Consider the following 6694-nt stretch of genomic DNA (forward strand, 5'->3'; position numbering starts at 1 on the left):
CAAATTTGTCAGTTTTGTGAAAAATCATACATGTTTTACAAGGTGGCACATTCGTAAGAATTCGTACGAAAGAACACGCCTAACCTTGCCCCTAAACCTACCCCTCACTGAAAACATACAGAATCATATGAGTGAGGTTGTACACATTCGAACAAAGTAAGCCACCTCATAAAATATGTATGAATTTTTACGAGGTGGCTAATTTGTACGAATTTCTACAACCTCACTCATACAAATTTGTACGTTTTGTGAAAAATCATATGTATTTTACGAGGTGGCACACTCGTAGGAATTCGTACGAAAGACCACCCCTAACTCTGCCCCTAAGCCTACCCCTCACAGAAAACACACAGAATCGTACGAGTGCCGTGTATGTACGAATTTTATGAGGTGGCTAGTTTGTACGAATTTGTACGCTTCGTGAAAAATCATACATATTTTAAGAGGTGGCTAATTTGCACGAATTTGTACAACCTCACTCATACAAGTTTGTATGTTTTGTGAAAAATCATATGTTTTTTTATGAGGAGGCAAATTTGCACAAAAGACCACCCCTAACCTTGCCCCTCACAGAAAACATTCAGAATTGTACGTGTGAGGTCGTACAAATTCGTACAAATTAGCCACCTCGTAAAATTCGTACATATTTTATGAGGTGGCTAATTTGTATTCATTTGTACAACCTTATTCATACAAATTTGTACATTCTGTGAAAAATCATATGTGTTTTACGAGGTGGCACATTAGTAGGAATTCGTACGAAAGACCTCCCCTAACCCCGCCCCTAAACCTACCCCTCACAGAAAACGTACAGAATTTTTACGTATTTTATGATGTGGCTAATTTGTACAAATTTGTACAAACTCACTCATCCAAATGTGTATGTTCTGTAAAAAAATTCGTATAAATTAGCCACCTAAAATAAAATATGTGCGAATTTTACGAGGTGGCTAATTTGTACGAATTTGTACGTTTTGTGAAAAATTATACATATTTTACGAGCTGGCTAATTCGTACGAATTTGTACAACCTCACTCATACAAATTTGTGTTTTCTGAAAAATTATACATATTTTACGAGGTGGAAAATTTGTAGGAATTCGTAACCCCACCCCTAACCCCGCCCCTAAACCTATCCCTCACAGAAAACACACAGAATCGTACGAGTGAGGTCGCACACATTGGTACAAATTAGCCACCTCATAAAATATGTACGAATTTTATGAGGTGGCTAGTTTGTACGAATTTGTACGCTTCGTGAAAAATCATACATATTTTAAGAGGTGGCTAATTTGCACGAATTTGTACAACCTCACTCATACAAATTTGTATGTTTTGTGAAAAATCATGTTTTTTTATGAGGTGGCAAATTCGTACAAAAGACCACCCCCTAACCTTGCCCCTCACAGAAAACATGCAGAATTGTACGTGTGAGGTCGTACAAATTCGTACAAATTAGCCACCTCGTAAAATTCGTACATATTTTATGAGGTGGCTAATTTGTACGAATTTGTACAACCTTATTCATACAAATTTGTACATTCTGTGAAAAATCATATGTGTTTTACGAGGTGGCACATTAGTAGGAATTCGTACGAAAGACCTCCCCTAACCCCGCCCCTAAACCTACCCCTCACAGAAAACGTACAGAATTTTTACATATTTTATGAGGTGGCTAATTTGTACAAATTTGTACAAACTCACTCATACAAATGTATATGTTTTGTAAAAAATCGAGTGAGGCCGTACACATTCGTACAAATTAGCCACCTAAAATAAAATATGTGCGAATTTTAGGAGGTGGCTAATTTGTACGAATTTGTACGTTTTGTGAAAAATGATACATATTTTACGAGCTGGCTAATTCGTACGAATTTGTACAACCTCACTCATACAAATTTGTGTTTTCTGAAAAATTATACATATTTTACGAGGTGGGAAATTTGTCGGAATTCGTAACCCCACCCCTAACCCCGCCCCTAAACCTATCCCTCACAGAAAACACACAGAATCGTACGAGTGAGGTCGCACACATTGGTACAAATTAGCCACCTCATAAAATATGTACGAATTTTACGAGGTGGCTAGTTTGTACGAATTTGAATGCTTCGTGAAAAATCATACATATTTTAAGAGGTGGCTAATTTGCACGAATTTGTACAACCTTACTCATACAAATTTGTGTTTTCTGAAAAATCATACATATTTTACGAGGTGGAAAATTTGTAGGAATTCGTAACCCCACCCCTAACCCCGCCCCTAAACCTATCCCTCACAGAAAATGTACAGAATCATACGAGTGAGGTCATACAAATTAGACACCTTGTAAAATAGATACCAATTTTACTAAAATAAGAGTCTCCCGACATCAGAGCCACTGAGGACGTAGTTGATTTAGTTTTGTTTTTGATGTTAACGCACCACTAAATACACAAAAATAGAAGAGAGGGGTGGAGTCAGCAGTAATACATTATAATTTAAAGAGGCATGCATCGAAATGGGTCGCTGTGAACAGAGCTGTTTTTGACTACCACTCCTAAACCTACCCCTCACAGAAAACATACAGAATCGTACATGTGAGGTCGTAAAAATTTGCCACCTCGTAAAATTTTTACGTATTTTATGAGGTGGCTGGCTAATTTGCACAAATTTGTACAAACTCATTCATATAAATGTGTATGTTTCATGAAAAATCATACGTATTTTACAAGGTAGCAAATTTGTAGGAATTCGTTTTTCGTTTTTCACTTAATTTAGTTTTCCCCCCTGGAAGCATAACTAGATATCTTGTGTCATTTTGATTATTTAGTAAATTAATCTCAATTTAAAATTGTTTTAGATATTTTGACTAGAAACAAGACAAAAATACTAAGTAAGACAAGCCTTTTTTGCAGTGTACACAACCATTGAGGAATTTCAACCAACGATTTTGCAGGCATTTCATAAAGACCCTAAAGAATTATACCAACTTGTGGAAACAGGCAACCAATGTCCCCTTTAAATAATGCCCATGCAAACTTCATCTGGCCAGCGCAAATCCACTGGAAATGAACGGTTATGATTAAATGCTAAATATTATAAATAACTGAACATTAAAGAAAAAAAAAACACAACATAAATGAATGGTTGCTCTCTTGAAGCAACACACAGACATCTTTCTGGCTGCTAAGTGCCTCTTATTTCCAATCAATCTGATGCTTGATCCATCATGGCAGATCAACTGATAAATCACTTGAATTTAGATGCATGCACTCCTAAACGGATCTGATCCTTCTTTCCTCAATCTCTCCCCTTCCTCTCTTAATGACATGCTGTTCTGGTGCGGTATGGTCGATGGCAGGAGCTCAGCTGTTATCCCCTCCCAGCAGTCAAGAGTTAGTGGGAAACTTATTTTTATGCCTCTGCCTCTCATTCGAATATTAAAGATACTTTGCTTATAAACTGCCTCTGCAGGACACTGGTCTCCATTATTGAAGAGGAAGGCAGGAAAGTAGCGAGAGGATAGTAATGTAAGGTCTGGATTAGCTCCCTGCTGCTCGCACGGGGCCGTATTGAGTACAGTGGATGACTAGGCTGGCCTCTCCATTGTGCTAAACAGGCGATAGAGGAACGGGAATCTGCTAATTCACTTGCATGGAGAGTGCATGTGTCTGTGATCGCTCATTTTGAGATGAATAGACTCAGAACGGATGAAGAGGAGGAGCGGAGCGAGGGAGATTGATGACAGGGAGGGGGTGAGGAGCAGAAGTGTAGAACGACGGATTAGAGAGGAATGAACCGGAAAACAAATCTGACACTTGGTATCCTATATATTATAAATATGTGTGTGTGTTAAATGTAAAGTTGAAATGGGAGGCCATGTGTGTCATTTCAGATGTGCATCACAGTGAAGGTGCATCTGAAGGGTGAGCAGTGTTAACCGCTCTTGTTGGTGTGTCACTTTTGTAAGGAGAAGACAACTTGGAATCTGTAAAGGGTCGACACACTATTTATTCTGAGAAGAAATTGTCAGTAAAATAAGCATGTGTGGTCAACCTTGATAGATTTCTTTCCTGTTTGGGATGAAGTAGAATTATAAACTGTTTTATCATTATTATTTTATGATTTGTACAGTGTATTCTTACATTACAGGAGTTGCTCAAGGTCATGAAACTATAAGGTGCTTCCAAGAATACAAATCTAATGCTGATATAAGACTGGTATACAGTTGCAAAATTTTTTATTTGTTTTTATGAGGAAAATAATGGTAATGGCTGTGTGTCTGTGTGTATATATGTGACCCTAAATCACAAAACCATGTATAAGGGTACGTTTTTTTAAATTGAGATTTATTCATTTGAAATAATAGAATAAATAAGCTTTCAATTTGTGTATTGGTTTGTTAGGATAGGACAATATTTGGCAGAGATACAACTATTTAAATATCTAGAATCTGAGGGTGCAAAAAATCTAAATATTGAGAGAATCGCCTTTAAAGTTGTCCACATTAAGTTCTTAGCAATGCATATTACTAATTAAAAATTAAGTGTTGATATATTTTTACGGTAGGAAATTTACTTTATTTATTTGTTTAGTCAAGTTTTAGTCGACTAAAAACCTAAACATTTTAGTCTAGTTTTAGTCAATATAATCTTGCTGTATAATAGTTCAAATGATAATCGTATTGACTGTTGTCATGTGAGAAATGTTTTGCATTTCAGGTATTGCACTTTTACCAATAAGCACGAATCAATAGAATGTTGACTCATATGTATGTTTTACTACACCTCATCTATTGTTCTTTAGGCTATTTATTATATTATATTTTTATATATTTCATTAACTAAATTAATGTGTTAAATCAACAGCCCTAACATATATACACGTGTGTGTGTGTATATATATATAGTTATAACTAAAATCACCATCACGAATGTAAGCACGTTACTCAATACTAAGTACTATTATTAAATACATTATTTAAAATATAGTTTATATACATTTTTATTTTATTTATTTTTATTTACATTTTAATTTATTGAGTAATAATATTTAATAAACAACAACAACAACAACAACAACAAAAACAGGCATCAAAAAGTTGCTAGGCTTTCTCTGGAACAAATAATAAATTAATGAGATCAAAGACTGCCCGTTAGATTTACCCACAAAGAATTACATGTCATGTGTAACCACTACAAAGACATCAGAGCCAGCGGTAAATTCCTGAAGATCTGGCCGTGGTGAGAGCGCTCTAGAGCGGATTGATGAGTGCAGAACGCCTCCTGACATTATGGGTCTCGCACGTCCGAAAACGACGAAGCAAATTTTCAAACAGACGTTATCTTTATGAACAAACTGCATATTTGTAACTATAAACAAGTACATTCTCGCCTGAAAACCTCTTAAAACTACATTCTGTGACACACAAAGAGTATTATTTATTAAATGATACGGGATTTGGACGTCCGCCATGACACTCGAAAAAAAAAACGGTCCCAGCTAGAACACGCGGAGTGATACAAAATTGTGAAAGGGCGTTCCTGTAGCGATACCAGTAGAATATCTCACGGTTCTCGACCAATCAGATTTGAGAACCAGAAAGAACGGTTGTATATATATATATATATATATATATATATATATATATATATATATATATATATATATATATAGGTCAATAAGTATTTGATCACCCTGTGATTTTGCAAGTTCTCATACTTAGAAATCATGGAGGGGTCTACAATTTTCAGCATAGGTGCATTTCCACTGTGAGAGACAGAATCTAAAAATAAAAATCCAGAAATCACATTTATTTGTGAATTAATGTGTCAAATAAGTATTTGATCACTTGAGTCAAACAATTTTAATATTTGGTACAGAAGCCTTTGTTAACAATTACAGAGGTCAAACGGTTCCTGTAGTTCTTCACTAGGTTTGCACACACTGCAGGAGGGAATGTGGCCCACTCCTCCATACAGATCTTCTCTAGATCTGTCAGGTTTCGGGGCTGTCGCTGAGCAACACGGAGTTTCAGCTCCCTCCAAAGATTTTCTATTGGATTTAGGTCTGGAGACTGGCTAGGCCACTCCAGAACCTTGATATGCTTCTTACGGATCCACTCCTTGGTTTTCCTGGCTGTGTGCTTTGGGTCATTGTCATGTTGGAAGACCCAGCCATGACCCATCATTAGTGCTCTAACTGAGGGAAGGAGGTTTTTGCCCAATATGTCACAATACATGGCCATGTTCATCCTCTGCTTAATACAGTGCAGTCGTTCTGTCCCCTGTGCAGAAAAACACCCCCAGAGCATGATGCTTCCAGCCCCATGCTTCACTGTAGGTATGGTATTATTGGGATGATACTCATCATTAATCTTCCTCCAATTACGGCGAATGGAGTTAAGACCAAAAGTTCTACTTTGGTCTCATCTGACCGCAGGACTTTCTCCCATGACTCCTCTGGATCATCCAGATGGTCCCTGGCAAACTTCAGACGGGCCTGGACATGGGCTGACTTAAGCAGGGGAACCTGCTTAGACTTTGGCTGATTGTGGGGTGCACAGGTGTCTTTATGACAGCTAAGGACCTCAAACAGGTGCTACTAATTTAGAATGAGCATGAGTGTAGCTGGACTATTTAAAAGCAAAATAACAGGTATTTAAAGGTTGTATCAGCGATTTCTAGCCTAAAACATAAAGTGTCAATTTCAGCTTA

Source organism: Garra rufa, chromosome 6, assembly GCF_049309525.1.
Source record: "Garra rufa chromosome 6, GarRuf1.0, whole genome shotgun sequence".
Taxonomy (NCBI): domain Eukaryota; kingdom Metazoa; phylum Chordata; class Actinopteri; order Cypriniformes; family Cyprinidae; genus Garra; species Garra rufa.